This window comes from Cibotium barometz, chromosome 34 (genome assembly GCF_041138505.1).
Source record: "Cibotium barometz isolate CiBa-2024 chromosome 34, ASM4113850v1, whole genome shotgun sequence".
NCBI lineage: Eukaryota > Viridiplantae > Streptophyta > Polypodiopsida > Cyatheales > Cibotiaceae > Cibotium > Cibotium barometz.
In genome coordinates this window covers 31,668,347-31,691,443 of record NC_141079.1, presented here as the reverse complement: position 1 = coordinate 31,691,443, position 23,097 = coordinate 31,668,347, and the positions used below count along the sequence as shown (strand labels likewise).

General features: G+C 38.1%; 1 pseudogene across 2 annotated transcripts; it reads right to left on the bottom strand.

The window, feature by feature from the left end:
* Positions 1-15,332: 15,332 nt before the first annotated feature.
* On the bottom strand, positions 15,333-19,010 carry LOC147618913 (pentatricopeptide repeat-containing protein At1g11290, chloroplastic pseudogene; annotated as a pseudogene). Of its 2 annotated transcripts, XR_015261994.1 has the most exons (2): positions 18,359-18,567; positions 15,333-18,273 (listed from the first exon to the last, which is right to left on the bottom strand). The product of XR_015261994.1 is annotated as a pentatricopeptide repeat-containing protein At1g11290, chloroplastic pseudogene, transcript variant X2 (transcript). The 2 variants fall into 2 exon arrangements; XR_015261993.1 differs by having other exon boundaries at positions 15,573-19,010.
* Between the last annotated feature and the right edge of the window lie 4,087 nt (positions 19,011-23,097).

Sequence of the window (23,097 nt, the reverse complement as noted above, 5' to 3'; positions counted from 1 at the left end):
TGAAGTAAGTTAAGTTGCATGTATCAAGAGTGCTTCCTCATGCCTCTTTAGAAGGATTCTATGAAGACCTAAAAGGATCATCTCAGCTTAAGGGGTAACGATCTTCTACATCATATTGAAGCGACGATGAATTACAAACACATAATACTCCACAAGTAAGTTGCCCCACATGTGTTCGATCCTTTAGCAAAATAAGATGAGTGCCAAAATGGCCTCCCAAGCCAAGGCAAAGTGGCCTTATAAGCCTTCATTAGGCACATGTCCAATTAGCATGATGGCACTTTACTACTTGAATATTCATAACGGTGTAAGCATGGTTCATACTCTCCCTATTCTAAAGCCTATTAAGCACACCTTGTAGAGTTTCAACACATAAACTATAATATAAAGTTACTAAATACTTTCTTAGCTCAATCAAAGTAGAGCTAGCAATTATAGGCGGTTTGTTTCTTGTTTTAGTGCTTTTTAATTTGGCAACTAAATTTAGAGAAGAAGGCTACTGAGAAAATTTAGAGGAATTCTAGAAATTTGGGCTAAGATTCCCACTCATGTTACTTATGGTGATGATCACCTACAAGTGATCAACATGGGGGAAAATGGAGTGGATGGTTGCCAAAAATATAGATTTTCAAAGGGAATATAAATATATGTGTTCTATTTAAAAATGGAAATCGGGACTTAAAAAGAGGAGAGAGGTATGGGGAAGGGGCTTGAAACTCCTCCCACATTAGCTAGCCCTACACCACTTGGCAACAGCGGCCCACCATCATTAAATGCAACCCTTTCGCTTGCCATTTTTCATCCAAGCGGTGCTTTCAACAACACGACAATAGAAAAATAAAGACATCAACAATGTGTGCCATGTAAGTGGCAAAGTGTGCCACAACTTACATGAAGGACATGCCAATATTATGATCACCACATCCATTAAAGAGCTATGTGGGCTACATAAGCACAATATGCCATGTGTGCATAATGTAATAAGCATGGGGCCACCCAGAGCACAATGCAGGCTACATAAGAACAATATGCCACATCAACATGTGTGCATAATGTAAGAATGGGGCCACACAGTGCACAATGTGCACCATAAAGCCCATGTGTGCATAGCCCTCCCCCTCTCATGGGCCAACAAATCAACTAGCTACTCCCCATGTGATGATTCTTAAAATGTAATATTTTCAGGACCTCCCACTCATGTGTGTTGATCTCCACACCTCCTCTCCCTTCTTACGTTGAAGGCCATACCCACTGCTCCACACCGATGCCTCTTTCTAGTAACTCTGCATGCTAAAGAAGAAAACAACTAGTGCTATGTGTGTCCTATGCACACACATAGCAAAACGGGAAGTGAGCTGGCCACTCAACTTTGAGATGCCAAGAGTGTTTTACATGATTTCTTGGCAACTCTTTCTAGTGGATTATTCTATGGCGTTCATTTCGGCATCGAATTGCGCTTCGTGCTCCAAGAAACAACCATTATAATGGCCTTCGACATCATCTTTTTGGTGATATCCTAACCTCATAGCCTCGTTATTTATGACAAATTTGTGGACTCCTATGGTTACATCCACAACAAAAAGCCTTGTTCAATTAGTTTTTTTAATTACACTCAAGGAGGACTAGGTAAAACCTTCTCTAGCTCAACGTAAGTGAATCAAATGATTATTTATTCTTTCCACCATAGGCTAGTCTCCTGAGAGCAACATTGTAAGATAATGATAGGGAAGGAAAAACAACATTGTAAGATAGTGATAGGGAAGTTGTCTATGTAAAGAAAGGAGATTTTATGGTGTGAATGGAGAGATTTGATGGCTTAGTGCACTAATTATTGGGTTCACTTTGATTTTATCTTTGACACAACTCATTGTATTGAGAAACTTTAGGCAAGGGTTATAGAGATTATGTTAGCCTACCTTGTGCATTAATCTGGTGGGTAGATCTCATTTGTCCTTTAAGCCAGTACTGTAAGATTCCTCCCCCACCCCCTTTTTGATGTCTAGTATCTTTCCCTGTAATCAATCCCTCTTCAAAAATATAAAGACCTTGTTTCTAACTATTTTAACCTAGAGAGAGAAAATATTCTAGAGAGAGAATATTCAGATTTTGAATATTTTTGGATAGAAAAATATCTCTTATAACTAAGATGAATTTCCCTGAAACAGAAATTCAAAAAGAACTTTCCAATGTGCAATTGGAATTAATTGGAAATGGGTATAAAGGACCTTAGTCTAAGGGTCTAGATTTTCAGAAATTTTTGGATTATGGTCCAATTAAGGTTCCTATGGGCCAATAGCATCAATCCATGTGTAGGGAGGAGATAAATCTAATTTGTAAAAGAAGATACCCAAAAATGAGTAAATGCTCACATAAGATGAAGAGTTGAAAATGTACAAGGTTTATTAGTAAAAAACTATGAGCAATATTAAAAATATGAGATATTTTGGGTATCCAAAAATGAGTAAATGCTCACATAAGATGAAGAGTTGAAAATGTACAAGGTTTATTAGTAAAAAAAACTATGAGCAATATTAAAATGATTCCATTATGACACATATGTAAGGAAGGGGAGTTCTTTAAAGGAGGTGCATATTTCACATAAGATGAAGAGTTGAAAATGTACAAGGTTTATTAGTAAAAAACTATGAGCAATATTAAAATAATTCCATTATGACACATATGTAAGGAAGGGGAGTTCTTTAAAGGAGGTGCATATTTCACATGCTTGAATGAGTTTTAAACTCATACAAATTGAGATATTTCATCTCTCCTCTCTCCTCATTCAAGTCTAGTTCCAAAAAGTTAGCTTAAACGACCTAAACATGGTCAAATATTGGCCAAACTGATTTAGAAAATTCTAGAATCAGTTTGTTTGGTTAGGAGCTCAATTTTTCCTATAAATAGAAGCCTCCCCCTTGTTGAAAAATATATAGTGTCTTATGCCTTGTTACTCTACTCCACCTAAGCCAAGAACTGTGAATTCTTTAATAATTCACTAGTTTTTGACACTTCTCTCTTTCTTCAATTCCCATTGGTGGCTCCATCAACATACTAAACCAATTGATTGGTTGGGGGCCTCTATCGTGAATAAAGAATCAAGCAAATTGTAACGTAAGTATGGTGAATTTTGATCTTTTCTATAATTTCTCAATGTTTCTCTCTTCTCAACCCCTCTCAAGCTTGAGAAGCTTAATTGGTATGGTTTTTGAATGCTATTGAAGTTAATTAATTAATGATAGTAAAGAATTACATAAATTTCCATTTATGTTTAATTCTAATGGTTTTTTCTCTCTCTCACAAATTAATGGTTTTTCTTTATCTATGCTTTATTTTTTTAAGGGTTAATGATCCAATTAGGGATCATTCTAATCATTCCCTTAAAGATAAGTCTTATTTTAAAAAAATAATAATTGAGATTATCAGTTATAGTAGCGGAGCTATGGCAAAATTTTATAAAAATTTACACATAAAATAAATTCATTCAAAGCTTAAAAAGAGGATTTCCTACCATATTCTAAGAATTATCATCCTAGATTAATTGAAAGATATTCATCATAATCCTAGAGAAATTAATTTTTATATTCATAGAGGTATGCATAGAAGATGATTATTTTATTATAAAAGAATTACTTTTAGCATAATTGAATTTTCATGCATAGAGGTATGCATAAGAGATGAATATTTTATTATAAAAGTGTTACTTTTAACATAATTGAATTTCATGCATAGAGGTATGCATAGAAGATGATTATTTTATTATAAAAGAGTTACTTTTAGCATAATTGAATTTTCATGCATAGAGGTATGCATAAGAGATGAATATTTTATTATAAAAGTGTTACTTTTAACATAATTGAATTTCATGCATAGAGGTATGCATAGAAGATGATTATTTTATTATAAAAGAGTTACTTTTAGCATAATTGAATTTCATGCATAGAGGTATGCATAAAAGATATGGGAAGTGATAAGATGTGATAAGATGTATATGAGATGAGTAAGGATGTGATAAGAAGAGTTAAGAAGCGTATGTTATGGGATAAGATGTATATGGGTTGTGATAGGATGAGAATAGGCATGTAGATGTGAATGTATGGATGTGGGTGCATGAATGTGCATGTAGATGTGGATGTGATGGGATAAGATGTATATGGGTTGTGATAGGATGAGAATAGGCATGTAGATGTGGATGTATGGATGTGGGTGCATGAATGTGCATGTAGATGTGGATGTGAAAATAGATGTATGGATGTAGATGTGGATGTGGATGTGGATGTGGATGTGGATATATGTATGGATGTGAATATATGATATGTGATGTGAAGGAATCTGAAGTGGAAAATGATGTGATGGGATGAGTATACATATAAATGGAATATGGAATAAGTAACGTGGATTGATGAGGGATAATGTGGAAAAATGCGAGTTAATATAGAAACTGTATTTTGTGGCTGTTTGTAAATGCTGTTTGTAAATGACTGTTTTATGTCAAGATTGCTGGGAAAGCATTGTGACCATCTTATGATTAAGGTCGTGGAGACCTAACTGATAAAGCTGCAACTGCTGAGACGGAGAGTCAATGAAGGACGTCTCGCGTAGCAAGGTCGGCCGAGGTCGATAGGATGAGAATAGGCATGTAGATGTGGATGTATGGATGTGGGTGCATGAATGTGCATGTAGATGTGGATGTGAAAATAGATGTATGGATGTAGATGTGGATGTATGGATGTTGATGTGGATGTGGATGTGGATGTGGATATATGTATGGATGTGAATATATGATATGTGATGTGAAGGAATCTGAAGTGAAAAATGATGTGATGGGATGAGTATACATATAAATGGAATATGGAATAAGTAACGTGGATTGATGAGGGATAATGTGGAAAAATGCGAGTTAATATAGAAACTGTATTTTGTGACTGTTTGTAAATGACTGTTTTATGTTAAGATTGCTGGGAAAGCATTGTGACCATCTTATGATTAAGGTCGTGGAGACCTAACTGATAAAGTTGCAACTGCTGACGGAGAGTCAATGAAGGACGTCTCGCGTAGCAAGGTCGGCCGAGGTCTTGACCAGCCTCGGTGCGATTAAAATGGTGAGCTTCCGGTACGGTGGATGAGGGGCCAAGGAAGCGGCCTATGAGTGAAGCGCTAGGTCACCTGTGGCGAAGGATCCTAGAGGGTGCTGACCATACGGTGCTCGGGCTCTGGGTCGCCTAGGATACCCACGCGTGCGTCGAGGAAGATATTGGAACAAGAGTAGGAGTTGTTTTCTGAAATCGGGCATGGATCTGGTTGATTGACCTTGCTGGTCTTCAATGGATGAGTCCATGGCTCTTTATATGGATCTGTTGGTTGATCTTGCTGATCTTCAACGAGAGTCCATCTTGATAAGTGATTATATTGCCGAGTATTATGGGCTAGGAATTAGGAAACGGCCCCTGAGTGGACAGGTGGTGAGCGTCCTAGTTGCCAATGATGCCATAGATACTCTGATGAAGGAATGATGGAAAAATTGAGAATCAACTGGATAAATTGGAAGATGGTGATCAGTGATACTATGGTTTTATTAAAGGATTGTTTTAAACTGGTTGAATCTATGAAAAGGCAATTTTATATTGGGTGTGTGAGTGGTGTGACTAGTTTTATTTTTGCATGAACATCCGACTAGGGGGCCTTGGAACTCTTTTTCTTGGTACCCGGGACAAAACCTAACCAAATTTTAATTGGATCCCATCACTACAGTGGTTGGGCGGTTGGCTAACCCATGGGATCGGATGGGGTTAGGCTGGACTGATGGATCCATAAACCGAGACTCAACTTTTGTGATTACGATAGATAAAGTAAATCCCGGACAGAAATTGTTCTATGGATAGGAATCAACGGCTGTGCCTCTTGAATGGGGAAAAAAGCGTTGATCCCAATGATCCAAGTGCAAGTTTCTTCCTTGATCTGACCAAGTATCTTATAGATACAATTGGATCAGCTCGAATCAGAAATGATCTTGACTACGCTAGAGTAAAAAGTTATCTTGGTGGGATCGCTCGTGCTTTCCGGTAAAGGAAGTTTTTCCGGGTTCGGTTTGGAACAACCGACGGATTAGTCTCTTATCCGGATATCCGTGGGTGAGGCCCCGTATGTGGGACCCGTGTCCCGCGCGAGAAGTGCTACTTCCGCTGCCAGTATCCTGAATCCATTGCTCGGTGGGAACAGGGATCTTACAGTTGGTATCAGAGCATTTGGTTAATAAAGATCAACTGAGAAGACAAAGATATCAAAAATTTATCAAGAAACACAAAAAGGTTATAATTGTGTGAGATAATTCATACAATTTGATATTCAAACTGAAATTCGTAATTTGGTAAATGGGTCTTCAGATGGAAGTGCCGCAATTATATAAAATCCCTGACTTGCTTGAGGCCTATACATGATAGTATTTACCTTATAATTCCAAGGGCCGTGACTACCCGTATATACCGAGAGTATACTGCAGCTCTTTACTGACAGTATATACGAGTAAATCTAAGACTTGAAATTATAAGCGTTAATGCTATCCAGATGATGATTTCGAATGTGATTGATATGATATTTAATTCTGTTTGAGAATTGATGAATTGATTTGGATTCTGATTGAAAATTTTGATTGAAAAATGATGGTTTTTAAAAATTAGTTGAAATATAATGAAACCACAATGAGGGGGAATGGGACGAGTCCCTGTGATGATATTCATAACTAGAATGATGATAGCGAATTCAGCAAATCACTATGAGATTAGTGGGTTGTGCTGTCAGATTGCTACTGTTAATACTTGACCAGTAGATCAAGTTAAGGGATGTCAAATTGAGAACTTACTTGACTGAAATTTCTGTGGAGGAATGTTCCGAAGAAAACTTTTCAGTCTAATGGACCATTATCATGTTAAAGATATGAATGATATAATCTGAGTGAATTGTTATTTAATGATGAGTTCTATATAAGGGATATTTATCCCAGTGTTCTGTTGGGTTGACCAGAATATAAGGAACCCTAGAATAAAATTGGATCTTAAGAAAAAGAGCTGTCCTCTACCTTGCGAGATGAGGACATCTCGCACTTTTTAAGTGGGGTAGAATGTAAGATTCCTCCCAACCTTCAAGGTATACAGGAGTAAGAATCTCCCTTTCTGATCTTATAATTATTTCCTCTCTAAAATAAAAGAAAGTTTCTATTTAAAAAAGGAAGACCCTTTCCCTAGAATACTTCTCAGGAGTCCCACTTGTTTTAAGGATTTAGAACAATGAGTTCAGAAGTGAGAATCGGTGTTTTGGATACCAAGGTTTTGGTTTTCATTCGAGTACGGCCCAAAAGAAGTTCTTTATCTCTTGGGGAGTATAAGAAGTTATCCCCCAGATATTGTGACCCTTATATCTGAATTCAATGAAAATAGGTGACTTAGCCTACAAGCTTCTTTTATCTCCTCATCTCAAAATTCTTAATACCTTCTATAGAAAAATGTGTCAAACATAAATCATGGAAAGATGGTAAAACCTCAGTGGCAAGTTACCGTTGGCTTCTAGGTTACGCTAGTTCCTTCCTTTATATAAGTCGTAACTTTTACTTGTCGCTCACAGTAATCTTACTCCCATCAATCTCCTTTCTTTCTTAATCTCCTTCATGGCCTGGCAACAAGAACTAGTTTTATCCATGATGATTTCTCACCTTCAAGACGCAAGAGAGTCTGTGAAAAAAGACTTTATAGAACAGTATGAGCGCTCACTTTTTCCTCACCTAGGAACTTCTGTAGCGCAGACCAAATGGCGGACCTATCAAAACATAACTAGGGTAACACCTTGGGGTCAGCAACACTTTCGTAACAATGTCCGCTTGGCCATGGTTATTGAAGCTTTGGGTTTGGGTCCCCGATACTACTGCGTCATAAGATCAAGGCATCTTGGGTTTTCTGAACGGGTCTTCTTACTGGCGTGTTTTCTTCCTCATGAGAAGATATGCCTTTATCCTGTTTTTGGCTTGCCTCTCAGAGGTCCTTTTATTAGATCACCTCATACCACTGAGATAGATGCGGCAATAACTAGCAGAATCATTCCCATAGATGAGTTACCCTATACTTGTGCAGCTTGTGAGTGCTGCTTTTGTGACCATATGATGGACGGGCTTATGGAAGTGTAAAGAGTTCTTCTATCTTTACTGTATAAGTTCCGAGAATGAATAAAGTTTAAATCTTGTTCTTATCTTGCTCTCTTTGAGACTTTTCTTGGTGGTTAATCTTGATTAAAAATTTTCTCTAAGTCTCATATTCGTGCATCTTGCGAAATTACCCTAGTTTGCGAGATGAGGACATCTTGCGTTTTTTAAGTGGGGTAGAATGTAAGATTCCTCCCCCACCCCCTTTTTGATGTCTAGTATCTTTCCCTGTAATCAATCCCTCTTCAAAAATATAAAGACCTTGTTTCTAACTATTTTAACCTAGAGAGAGAAAATATTCTAGAGAGAGAATATTCAGATTTTGAATATTTTCGGATAAAAAAATATCTCTTATAATTAAGATGAATTTCCCTGAAAACAGAAATTCAAAAAGAACTTTTCAATGTGCAATTGGAATTAATTGGAAATGGGTATAAAGGACCTTAGCCTAAGGGTCTAGATTTTCAGAAATTTTTGGATTATGGTCCAATTAAGGTTCCTATGGACCAATAGCATCAATCCATGTGTAGGGAGGAGATAAATCCAATTTGTAAAAGAAGATACCCAAAAATTAGTAAATGCTCACATAAGATGAAGAGTTGAAAATGTACAAGGTTTATTAGTAAAAAACTATGAGTAATATTAAAAATATGAGATATTTTGGGTATCCAAAAATGAGTAAATGCTCACATAAGATGAAGAGTTGAAAATGTACAAGGTTTATTAGTAAAAAAAACTATGAGCAATATTAAAATGATTCCATTATGACACATATGTAAGGAAGGGGAGTTCTTTAAAGGAGGTGCATATTTCACATAAGATGAAAAGTTGAAAATGTACAAGGTTTATTAGTAAAAAACTATGAGCAATATTAAAATGATTCCATTATGACACATATGTAAGGAAGGGGAGTTCTTTAAAGGAGGTGCATATTTCACATGCTTGAATGAGTTTTAAACTCATAAAAATTGAGATATTTCATCTCTCCTCTCTCCTCATTCAAGTCTAGTTCCAAAAAGTTAGCTTAAACGACCTAAACATGGTCAAATATTGACCAAACTGATTTAGAAAATTCTAGAATCAGCTTGTTTGGTTAGGAGCTCAATTTTTCCTATAAATAGAAGCCTCCCCCTTGTTGAAAAATATATAGTGTCTTATGCCTTGTTACTCTACTCCACCTAAGCCAAGAACTGTGAATTCTTTAATAATTCACTAGTTTTTGACACTTCTCTCTTTCTTCAATTCCCATTGGTGGCTCCATCAACATACTAAACCAATTGATTGGTTAAGGGCCTCTATCGTGAACAAAGAATCAAACAAATTGTAAGGTAAGTATGGTGAATTTTGATCTTTTCTATAATTTCTCAATGTTTCTCTCTTCTCAACCCCTCTCAAGCTTGAGAAGCTTAATTGGTATGGTTTTTGAATGCTATTGAAGTTAATTAATTAATGATAGTAAAGAATTACATAAATTTCCATTTATGTTTAATTCTAATGGTTTTTTCTCTCTCTCACAAATTAATGGTTTTTTTTTATCTATGCTTTATTTTTTTAAGGGTTAATGATCCAATTAGGGATCATTCTAATCATTCCCTTAAAGATAAGTCTTATTTTAAAAAAATAATAATTGAGATTATCAGTTATAGTAGCGGAGCTATGGCAAAATTTTATAAAAATTTACACATAAAATAAATTCATTCAAAGCTTAAAAAGAGGATTTCCTACCATATTCTAAGAATTATCATCCTAGATTAATTGAAAGATATTCATCGTAATCCTAGAGAAATTGATTTTTATATTCATAGAGGTATGCATAGAAGATGATTATTTTATTATAAAAGAGTTACTTTTAGCATAATTGAATTTTCATGCATAGAGGTATGCATAAGAGATGAATATTTTATTATAAAAGTGTTACTTTTAACATAATTGAATTTCATGCATAGAGGTATGCATAGAAGATGATTATTTTATTATAAAAGAGTTACTTTTAGCATAATTGAATTTTCATGCATAGAGGTATGCATAAGAGATGAATATTTTATTATAAAAGTGTTACTTTTAACATAATTGAATTTCATGCATAGAGGTATGCATAGAAGATGATTATTTTATTATAAAAGAGTTACTTTTAGCATAATTGAATTTCATGCATAGAGGTATGCATAAAAGATATGGGAAGTGATAAGATGTGATAAGATGTATATGAGATAAGTAAGGATGTGATAAGAAGAGTTAAGAAGTGTATGTGATGGGATAAGATGTATATGGGTTGTGATAGGATGAGAATAGGCATGTAGATGTGGATGTATGGATGTGGGTGCATGTAGATGTGGATGTGAAAATAGATGTATGGATGTAGATGTGGATGTGGATGTGGATATATGTATGGATGTGAATATATGATATGTGATGTGAAGGAATCTGAAGTGGAAAATGATGTGATGGGATGAGTATACATATAAATGGAATATGGAATAAGTAACGTGGATTGATGAGGGATAATGTGGAAAAATGCGAGTTAATATAGAAACTGTATTTTGTGACTGTTTGTAAATGCTGTTTGTAAATGACTGTTTTATGTCAAGATTGTTGGGAAAGCATTGTGACCATCTTATGATTAAGGTTGTGGAGACCTAACTGATAAAGTTGCAACTGCTGACGGAGAGTCAATGAAGGACGTCTCGCGTAGCAAGGTCGGTCGAGGTCGATAGGATGAGAATAGGCATGTAGATGTGGATGTATGGATGTGGGTACATGAATGTGCATGTAGATGTGGATGTGAAAATAGATGTATGGATGTAGATGTGGATGTATGGATGTGGATGTGGATGTGGATGTGGATATATGTATGGATGTGAATATATGATATGTGATGTGAAGGAATCTGAAGTGGAAAATGATGTGATGGGATGAGTATACATATAAATGGAATATGGAATAAGTAACGTGGATTGATGAGGGATAATGTGGAAAAATGCGAGTTAATATAGAAACTGTATTTTGTGACTGTTTGTAAATGACTGTTTTATGTTAAGATTGCTGGGAAAGCATTGTGACCATCTTATGATTAAGGTCGTGGAGACCTAACTGATAAAGTTGCAACTGCTGACGGAGAGTCAATGAAGGACGTCTCGCGTAGCAAGGTCGGCCGAGGTCTTGACCAGCCTCGGTGCGATTAAAATGGTGAGCTTCCGGTACGGTGGATGAGGGGCCAAGGAAGCAGCCTATGAGTGAAGCGCTAGGTCACCTGTGGCGAAGGATCCTAGAGGGTGCTGACCATACGGTGCTCGGGCTCTGGGTCGCCTAGGATACCCACGCGTGCGTCGAGGAAGATATTGGAACAAGAGTAGGAGTTGTTTTCTGAAATCGGGCATGGATCTGGTTGATTGACCTTGCTGGTCTTCAATGGATGAGTCCATGGCTCTTTATATGGATCTGTTGGTTGATCTTGCTGATCTTCAACGAGAGTCCATCTTGATAAGTGATTATATTGCCGAGTATTATGGGCTAGGAATTAGGAAACGGCCCCTGAGTGGACAGGTGGTGAGCGTCCTAGTTGCCAATGATGCCATAGATACTCTGATGAAGGAATGATGGAAAAGTTGAGAATCAACTGGATAAATTGGAAGATGGTGATCAGTGATACTATGGTTTTATTAAAGGATTGTTTTAAACTGGTTGAATCTGTGAAAAGGCAATTTCATATCGGGTGTGTGAGTGGTGTGACTAGTTTTATTTTTGCATGAACATCCGGCTAGGGGACCTTGGAACTCTTTTCCTTGGTACCCGGGACAAAACCTAACCAAATTTTAATTGGATCCCATCACTACAGTGGTTGGGCGGTTGGCTAACCCATGGGATCAGATGGGGTTAGGCTGGACTGATGGATCCGTAAATCGAGACTCAACTTTTGTGATTACGATAGATAAAGTAAATCCCGGACAGAAATTGTTCTATGGATAGGAATCAACGGCTGTGCCTCTTGAATGGGGAAAAAAGCGTTGATCCCAATGATCCAAGTGCAAGTTTCTTCCTTGATCTGACCAAGTATCTTATAGATACAATTGGATCAGCTTGATCAGAAATGATCTTGACTACGCTAGAGTAAAAAGTTATCTTGGTGGGATCGCCCGTGCTTTCCGGTAAAGGAAGTTTTTTCGGGTTCAGTTTGGAACAACCGACGGATTAGTCTCTTATCCGGATATCCGTGGGTGAGGCCCCGTATGTGGGACCCGTGTCCCGCGCGAGAAGTGCTACTTCCGCTGCCAGTATCCTGAATCCGTTGCTCGGTGGGAACAGGGATCTTACAAGTACTAGATCAGAAACAAGTTTTTTGCAACATACCTGAATCCTTAAGGCGCTCATAGAACTTACTCTATGAGCTCATAGAGCTCATTTCTAGGTTGTTTTGATGGTTCCATTAACTTGGGAATGCCAGTGCATTTCTTCATTGGTTAAAGGACTTCAAACTGGTTCCATTAACATGGGCATGCTAGTGCATTTCTTCATCAGCTAAAGGACTTTAAATTGGTTCATTTCAGCATGGCTCAATGAGTTAGATTGACGTGAATGATGGGTAAGAAGCATCACAAGTGATTTTTTTTACAAAGCAACAAATTAGCAATAAAGAGATAATGCTAAGGTAATTTTAATGAGTCAAGGCATAAGACTGTGTTGAGCATTTAAAAAAAATGGACATATGAAAGTTCTCTTATGGACATTTGATTTTATTATAAAGGTTGTAAATATGTACTTGGTTAAAAGGATACGCCAATTTTAAGCAAATAGATATGCATGCAAAGTAAAGACATGCACGTAAAGTAAACTATTTTTCTTGAGATGGATATGTATATAAAGTAAAGCTATTTTGACTCCCATAAGCTATTTCAATTAATATGAGTTAAAATACACCAAGAGGAAGCATGGGCTCACTCTTCTGTGGAGGCCAAATGAGACCCAATCTTATGTATTGAATTTTTTTACTCTATACTAAAGACATGCACATAAAGTAAACTATTTTTTCTTGAGATGGATATGCATGTAAAGTAAAACTATTTTGAGTCCCACAAGCTATTTCAAGTAATATGAGCTAAAATACACTAAGAGGAAGCATAGGCTCACTCTTGTGTGGGGGCAAATGAGACCCAATCTTGTGTATTTATTTTTCTTACTCTATACTTGCAAGTATTGTTTTGTGATTTAATATTATTAGGTATTTTGCATAAGGCTCTCTCTTGTGTGGGGGCAAATGAGACCCAATCTTGTGTATTTATTTTTCTTACTCTATACTTGTAAGTATCATTTTTTGAGAGTAATGGCTAGAAAAAAGTGACTAATAGTACTATTCTAGATTTGTTAAGGTCATGCACTATTTCTAAACTAGGCACTTCGGGGAGGAAGGGGGGGGAGAGCGAACACCTTCATTTGCTTCAATTCGCTTCTAATACACACACCGCACTTTACTAGCAAAAAGCTCTTTTTGCAATCGTGTATGGTAAGAAATTATTGCACCTTCTTCTTGGCTCTCTCATATTACTTGAAATACCATACCCATATTCTTGTAGTCATATGATTTCACTAAATACCATACCCATATTCTTGAGAACATACATATATTCGTAGTGAAGTACATGAAGTCATCCAAGCCCAATACACGACCCAAGTCAATAAGAAATGTAAGCTTATAACTTTCCAAGAAGGAGATAACATAGCATCGAAAAGAGACGACTAAAGAGTGTAGAGAAAAACCCTATTATGTACCATTTAAGATTCTCAATAAGATTAATGACAATACTTGCCATTTTGATATTCCATCACAATGATGTATTCATAACTTCTTTCACATTAGTCTATTACGACCATTTTGAGGCACTCTTCCAACACACCTAGTTTATGATGATTATTCTTTACTAGAAGAAGACTCTGAGATAGTAGAACCTGAATTTCTTTTAGAACATGAGTAGATATTAACAAAAAGAGGTAATATTTATCAAAGATATTTGGTGAAGTACAAAGGCCACTCCATAGAAGAGGCTCAAGGGCTCCCTGAGTATACCCTCGCTACCTATATGTCCTTGATTACATGTTACACCTATACTCGCCTATGATTATTTTAGATTCTTTAGTAATGACTGAGGACAGTTGCTTCTCACCCCCGAGGTATGTTATGAAGAGTAACTCATGGAATTTATATTTTCATGTTTTTTCATTAATTATGAATTCTATAGATAGGTTTGGATTGAGACACCTTCCTAAATTTAGGCGGCCTAGTCTACTTTAAGCATATGTGAGTAACTTTGTATATGTATGACAATATTGGTTGCATCGTCTTGATTAGTTAGATTTTAGATAGTTATTTGTATTAGATAATCAATTAATTTATTAATTAATTAACATAATTTATGTAAATGCAAATCCTTAATAATGGAGACGAGGTGGTGATGGTCAGAAAGATTTTCAAACGTTTGACTTTAGGTGTCGACAATCTTTCAAACGTTTGACTTTAGATGTCGATTGATTATTATTTCATTTTGTTGAACACTCACTGTCATTTATTTCGACATATGAAAGTTCTCTTATGGACATTGATTTTATTGCAAAGATTATAAATATTATTTAATTAAAAGGATACTCTAATTTTGAGTAGATTTTCTTTGAAATAGACACTCATGTAAAGTGAAGCTATTTTGAGTCCCACAAGGTATTTCAAGTAATATGACTTAAAATACATCAAGAGGAACTGTGGACTCTCTTCTATGCGAGCAAATTGGACCCAATCTTATGTATTGATTTTTCTTACTTGCGAAGTGTCCTTTAGTGATTTAATATTATGCCTTCCAAAAACTATTCAAAGCATAGAAAAAATGGGACCTCCAAACAAGCCTTGGAAAAGATTTAAAATTGCAAGAGAGGTCATTTGAGGGCTTTGGGTTCGAGAGAAATGTCTCATTGATCAAGGGTATCAGGTTGAGTTACTACATCCATAAGAGCCTGAGCGACATCTAATCTAATCTTTTGATAAGATTACCATTGCTAGAGGTAACACATGGAGATCCATTTGAGTCAATTTTCACAAAGCCATGGCTAAAACACACATGTGAACAGAGAAAGAGCCATGCATCATATGCTCAAAATGCAATAACACAATATTAAGAATTAAAACCAATGGATCATACAATGATATTGGTTCTTAGAGGGAGCTTCAATCAATCTTTCAACACATGGGTCAAATTGGCCAATGTGGACACCATTGAGCTCCTGAATGAGTCCATTTAGCACATGTAACATCCAGGCTGTGGAAGGCCTGGAAGCCCATCCAGGCTCTGGGTAGCCTCCTGCAGCTTTCATGTCCAGTTGATGAACTCCAAGTGGGGCTCCGATGATGCATGAATGTTTTCTTCTTTGAATACTGTGCACATGGAGATACTTCTCACAAAACCATTGTACACAAACGCCCTCCTTAAATTTCTAGGGGCAATGGGTTGTGATGTATGCTCACCTATGCGCGAGTCCTGTCTCTGTGTCGTGCCGTTCTTTTACATGGTCTTTGTGTTGTGCATGTACTGCCACTCAATGGCTGCCACTACTGTGAAATATCACTGCCTTGCAGTGTGAGATCTCATTCTGAGGTGTTACTATAACAGCTCTCTGTAACCTCCAGGGCTCCACCTAAAATTTCTCTTGGGATTTTCATTAAAAGCCACTAGACTGGGAACATGCCCAAGAATCCTCCACACATGTCCATGTAGAGCCACAATGCCGTCAAAAAGATGTTACCCTGTGGCCACCTTGAGTCAGATAAACAGTAACATCTATGCTAATGTGACACCAAAGAAAGCATTGTAGCTGTTGGTATGGAAGACCATATGCTTCTTGTAGCTCGCAAAAACACACGTCACCAATAATCTCCGCACGAACACAAACCGTTCTGAAAGTGATGAAACCGAGTGGAATCCCTCAAAACAATTTCTCTCTCAGCAAGCTTGGACATGAACTTCATGGTGTTATGGCAATCCGAGCACACTCGAAGGTTCTTGTTTATATGAAGTGGTGCTCCCGAGGGTGTGCTGATCAAACCGAACACGGCAGCCAACTTCTCACTGTGGTGACTAAGCAAATGCTCTTTCATTTCCTCATCCACATCATGCAAAACCAGCTTTGTATCCGGCACATATCCAGCCACCTTCATCTCTTTCATCATTCTCTCCAACTCTGCATAGATTTCGACTGACCGTGGGTGTGATCGGTCCCGGACATAAAAGTGATGCACCTTATTGTCAACCTCAATCCAACTGCAGCCAGGAATCTTCTTTACACCCCTCTCCAGCATGGCTTTTCGTACTCTTTCGGCATCCTCCCACCTACCCTCTGCAGAATAGATGTTAGAAAGCAGCACATACGATGTCTCCGCCTGAGGATCGAGTTCAAACAACTTCTCGGCTGCATGTTTGGCCCGCTTAAGATCTCCATGGAGTCTGCATCCACTCAGCAAGGCAGACCATACTGCACTAGTGGCTTTATAAGGCATTATGTGAATAAGATCCTCTGCTTCACCTAACCGTCCTGCCCGCCCAAAAAGGTCGATCAAACAGACGTAATGCTCCTGCAATGGTGTGACGTTATACATCTCACTCATTGAAACAAAGTAGCCATAGCCTTCATTTACAAGCCCTGCATGGCTGCATGCAGAGATAAGGCTAACAAATGTCACTTCATTCGGCTTCACATCTTTCCGCAACATTTTCTCATACAATTCAACAGCCTTCTTGCCATGCCCTTGTTGAGCATAAGCAGTGATCATGACATTCCATGATATCAACTCCTGTGGCTTTATGTTGTCAAACAACGCACGTGCCTCATCCAGCTTCCCACATTTGCCATACATGTGAATAAGGGCATGCACAACAACAACATTTGAATCAAAGCCATTGTCCACAACACATCCATGAATCAACTTGCCTTCTGGTAGAGCTCCCAGGTCAGAGCAAGCACTCAAAATGCTGCTAAAGGTGACTTCATTGGGTTGTAAGCCTTTCTGCTGCATTTTACGAAAAAGATGCAGGGCCCGCATGCCCTGCCCTTGCTGTGCATAGCATGCAATCATGGCATTCCAACAGATGGCATCAGGTGTCTCGATTTTATTAAATACTACACGTGCATCCTCAGTAGCTCCACACCTACCATACATGTTCACGAGTGCAGTTGCAACAAGCATGTCTGTTTCATACCTAGCGTTGGAGACATGTGCATGAATAATTTTTCCTATTGGTAAAGCTTCCGGGGCTGCGCATGCACTCAATGTGTTGAGGAAGGTGACATGAGTTGGTTTCACATGTTTACCTAGCATTTGCTGGAAAAGGTTGAAGGCTTCCATGAAAAATCCTCCTTCAGCGTAGGCGGCAATCACGGAGTTCCATGAAACCACGTCCCAATGCTGCATCCTGTCAAATACTGACTGTGCATCCTCCACAGCACCACACATACCATACATGTGGACAAGGGTATTGGCCACTTCAAGGTCAGCGTCCAATCCGCATTTGACAATGCATGCATGGATGAATCTGCCTCCTGCTATTCCAGCTATGTTGGCATAAGCTGTTAGGGTACTTATGAAGGTGCTCTTGTCTGGCTGTATTTCTTTCTCTTGCATCAGCTCAAACATTTTTCCGGCCTCAGTGCTATGTTCTTCCTGCTCATAGGCAGCAATCATGGCATTCCATGCAACGGTATCATGTATAGGCATGTTGTTGAACACCTGTCTTGCAGCCTCAATATCACGACACTTGCCGTACATGTTGAGGAGGGCCGTACCGAGAACAGCATCTATGTCAATACCATATTCAACAAGCTGGGCATGGAGTAATCTACCATCTTCTAATGCAGAGAGGCTAGCACAAGCAGTCAAGACACTAATAAAGGTGATGTTGTTAGGCTTCAAACCTGCTTCCTGCATGTCTTGGAAGAGGGCAAGGGCTTTCTGGGCATTGCCATGCTGGCTGCAAGCTGAGATCATGGCACTCCATGACACAACAGAGCGGTAAGGCATGCTGTCAAACACAGAACATGCATCCTCAACAAGCCCATATCTGCCATACATGCTAACAAGCAGATTAGCTAAAAATTTATCCTTGTCAAGCCCATTTCTTACAATATGGGCATGGACAACCTTGCCCTCCGATAGAGAAATTTTCTCTTGCAAAAGTAAGGCAATGCCATCTCTGTCCAAGCTCTCCAAGCGACCCATTATCTCCAAAAAGCCTTCTACTCTGTCAGGAATGTGGATTCTCCTCTGCCTTTGGATTTCTTCTGCAGATTTTAAAGTAAGGGCTTCTCCATAGTCAGTTTTCTTCTCATGAAAGACTGCTGACTCGCCCTTCACGACAACCTTAGTTTCTCCCGCTGAGGAAATTCCACATACAATGATGAGCCTGGCCGGTTTCCTGTCAGGTTGCACTTCAACTGTAGACGCCATGGAGAAGCTTGGCATGGTACAAGTAGCCTTAAAGGAAGAGTAAGAGGACCCAAGCTCCATGGAATCACATGTGCTCCTAGTAAGACATGTGGATGCTAGTTGCTTCTTGAAACGTTAAAAGTGGCCCAATTGGTTGAAGTAGACACGGAATGCCTCTTATGCCTTGGTGAACACAGATCCTATGTATGCCTCTTTATGCCTTGGAAACGTATTGGCATGGGCAGGGTGCTTTAGGTTGTTTTTACAAATGGGCGGTGGACACATAATTCTTGTTTGTGAATTGCTTAGCACAATTAGGTAGACACCGTACTTGACATAAGTCAAGAGACGTGAACCTACATACATAAGCCTACAGATGTGAGTCTAGAGGTGTGAACCTGCATATATGAGCCTAGAGCCATGAGCCTAGCAAAAAAAAAAGTGTCTCAAACCATTTTCAAACCTGCTCTAGAAGCACTAAAGCCCTTTGATGCGAACCTAATCGAGAATAATTGTTGGAAATGACAATACAACCAACTGTTATAACGAATCAAACCACAGTTCCTTAAACTCACCAAGCCTTTGATCCCAGAGCAAATGACTAACGCTTTTAGCAGAGTGCTCTAGGGAGGCTAAAGTCCTTTAGATCTAGCTTGACCGAGGAGCTTTGGGAAGAAATAAGCCAACAAAACATAGATGTGAGCGGTGGAATAATAGAACACTTGGAATAATAGAACACTTGGAAACTGGAGCCGCCACGGTCCTCTGAGCTCTAGATTTGCCAACTAGCTCTATAAAAACGACACCATAAACTCTATGAAAAGGGTATTAAACTACTCTAATTTTGGGCGAAACTCCACTGTAAAGGAGTAAGAGCCAGACTAGGAACCTCAAGGTTTGCTCCATCAAGAAGCGGTCAAACCATGTTTGATGCCACAATGTTTCAAACCTTTGTGTCGATCCTCGTTTTATCCCAAGCTAACCATGGCTAACTAGCAACCCAAACAACAACCGTAATTGAGACATATCTATTGTGTTGTACCACCAGGGACAAATGTTCCTCACACCCAATAGCAAGCATATACAACATAAGTGCAAGGAGTCCCACTCTCCACAAGAGCTCATTATAGAAGCACCTTCATCACATAACCAAGTTCCAGTTCTTCTCCATTGAGACAAGAAACATGGAACATAGGGAAGAGTAAAGAGCTAATGGCAGGGACTACCTCAAACCAAAGGGATCCCTAAGAGCATTCTCATAACCTATTCTCAGCATTGAAGCGAGCATGCAGCCTCAAAGCTAGGGCAACAGAGAATAAGTGCCATTGGAAAAACCACTTAGCCTAACTCCATAGGGAAAGAGATCCCATACCATGAACTAGAGGATTTCACGCAACCACCTCCTTACGCCCCCTTGCCACATGAATAGGCAAAAGAAATGCTAAAGGTGCTATTTGAAATGGGAAGGGGGTCACGATAAACATATCACCTAGAGGCTCACAGTTGGGTAAAACCAAGCCAATCCAAATCTGAAGGATGATGACCAAATTTGATGGAAGTGGAGATCCTATATTTAGTACCTAAAAAAGTTTGATCAAATTTGTAAGGCCATGGGATGGATTAATGGTCCCACCAAGACCTGCTTATTTAGACTTTGCCTTTAAGGCAAAGCATGCTAATGGTTTAAATACTAAACCCACCGAAAAAGGCCAACTATGAGATCTTGAGACACACTTTCATTGTGGGATTCTCACCTAGTGGAGCCAGATGGAGCCCTATTACACAAATATATAACCTAAGCAATAGGAGGGAGAAACAATGTGGGATTTCATTGCTAGAACCACAAGTATCCCCATATGACATGCAATATAGGTCTTAAGACACACTTTCATTGTGGGATTCTCACCCTGTGTGGAGCAAGACGGAGCCCCAGTTCACAAATATGTAACCTAGAGGAGGAGGGAGAAACAATGCAAGATTACATTGCTAAAAGTGTGAAAGCAAGGTAAGGTGGATTCAAAGGCAATATCCTTGACATTGTTTTTAGGAGTGGTTTCAAACCACTAGTGAGTTCAATTTTTTTTAAAAAAATCAAAAGACAAAAAAACCCACGTAGAATTTAATGCACCTCCATCATGGCGCATGTAGTGTGGATTTGTATAATCTCAGTTCTAGCTTTGTGAAAAAATCAAATTTAAAACATTCCAAAAGGCCAAAAAAACCCACGTCAACTTTAATACACCATGTAAAGTCCATCATGGAGGGTGAAGCATGGAGCAAATCGCTCTTGAAATTTATATCAATTTTTTTTTGGTTTTGCTAAATGAGCTATGTGTTTTTTTACAGTTGTATCTTTCTCTATCTATTTTTTTAAAATCATCTCTCTCTCTCTCTCTCTCTCTCTCTCTCTCTCTCTCTCTCTCTCTCTCTTGATGCTCTCTCGATGCTCTCTGGCATGGTGGGTTTTGTTGCAAAATCACACAAATGTGGAGATCTAGGCATGCAACATAGAACAACAAAACATGGATGAAAGTGCTAGTAAGTTTTGTTACATTTCCTCATCACTTCTTCACTTAAAGAGTGTGGAACATTTGATCTCTGCTCACTTCTTCTTCTTCTTCTTCAATCTCTCTTTTTTTTTCAACGAGGGCTAGTAAATAAAGAAGAAAAAAAAGATACAAGCAACCGCAAATATATAGCAAAATAGGTCCAGCTTATAAAACACAGCTTTTATCTCAATCATCAAAATGATCATAATCTGTATCCTTATAACTTCTCCTTCTTATGAAGAGTGTAAAAGATTTGATCTCTGGTCACTTCTTCTTTTTCTTTTTCCTAAGTGCAGATTATGATCATTTTGATAATTGGCTATGTTTTTAAAGCTAGACTTGTTTTGTTAGCTTGTGATTGACTTTGACTTAGTTAGCTGGTAACCTGTATGGATGCTTTTTGGTAGCCTCACTTTCTCCCTAGTTTGGTATATATTTAGGGGTTGCTTGTAGTTATTCTCATTTTCCTTAAAGAATAAATTTTCACATCCTTGATTGTTTGTTACTAATGGTCAAGAGTAGAAGTTGTGGATGCATCGAGATAGTGATTCTCATGGTAAAGTAAAGATCAATAGAAGGGAGTATTAAGCTTTAAAAAAAGAGAGTCACAAACAAGAGACAAGGCATTGCAATGCTTAGAGTGTGGTCCTAAGGTGATTACTGCTATGGATACCAAGAGAAGAGGCAAGTTTTGCAGAGTGTTAGCAAATTGTTTTGAACGATAGACAAAGGGGATGGATGCGAATACTCAAAAGGAGATCTTTCTCCTCCATCCTACATTTAAGGATTTACAACCCACACTATCACTCATCGTTAAAGCAACTATGGTTTCAAACATCTGCAACACTTAAACACAAGTGAAAGTCCCATAGTCATCGAATGAGCTCTTCTTGAAGAGATCAACTATCATGATGCTAGTTAATTATGATGGTAAAAAATTAAAAGATCTCAATGTTACCAAAGTTGTTTGCCTACAAATGATTGGGAGATGCACTATTACGAGGCATCCAATTATCTCCTTGATGAACTGGCCATCCACAACCTTTTTGCATCTAGCATACAACATTCTAATATTGCTTTTTCAAGTAGAATCAGTGGTGTAAGGTTCAAGCTTGAGTTTGCTTTTACTTCTCAATGCTTTTTAGTGCTTCATTGATGTTCAATGCTTTTAATAGCTTGAAAGTAGTTCGCACATTAGAACTTTAAGTACTTTTTGTGCTTTTTCATGCTTCATTGATTTAAAGTAGTTCACACATAGCTTTTATTTGCTTTAAAACAATATTCACTGGTTGTTAATGCTTTTAACTGCTTTAAAGTTGTATATTGCTTATAAGTTCTTGATAGTTCTTCACTAGTTGTTAGTGCTTTTAATTGCTGTAAAGTAGTATATTGCTTCTAAGTGCTTGACAATGCTTCACTCTTTGTTAGTGCTTTTAACTACTTTAAATAAATATATTACTTCTAAGTGTTTGATAGTGCTTCATTGGTTATCAATGATTTTAACTGCTTTGAAGCTCTATACAAGTTGACCTTCATTGTGCTTCCTATTGTTTTGGTAGTTTGAGCTCTATAGAGGATTCCAAGAGCGCTATCTAGAGCTAGAGATCTTTGTATGATGTTTTGAGGACCTAAAGCCATATTTTATGTGTAAGTTGAGGGATCAATATTGTTGTTGTGTTACACATGTGCAGATGATATTTCTCAAGGTTGCAGTAGTTAATCAGATGCACCATCGATGCTTTGGGATCCATGGGCCATCATGCATATGTACTTGCTCTGTATGTGGGGAGTCAGGGTCACTTGGTTGCTGCATAGCTCTACTATGCAAACGTGCATACAAGAGTGTCACAAAAATTTAAGAATTTGTACTATCACAAAAATTTAAGAATTTGTACTATGTCCCAAGCATG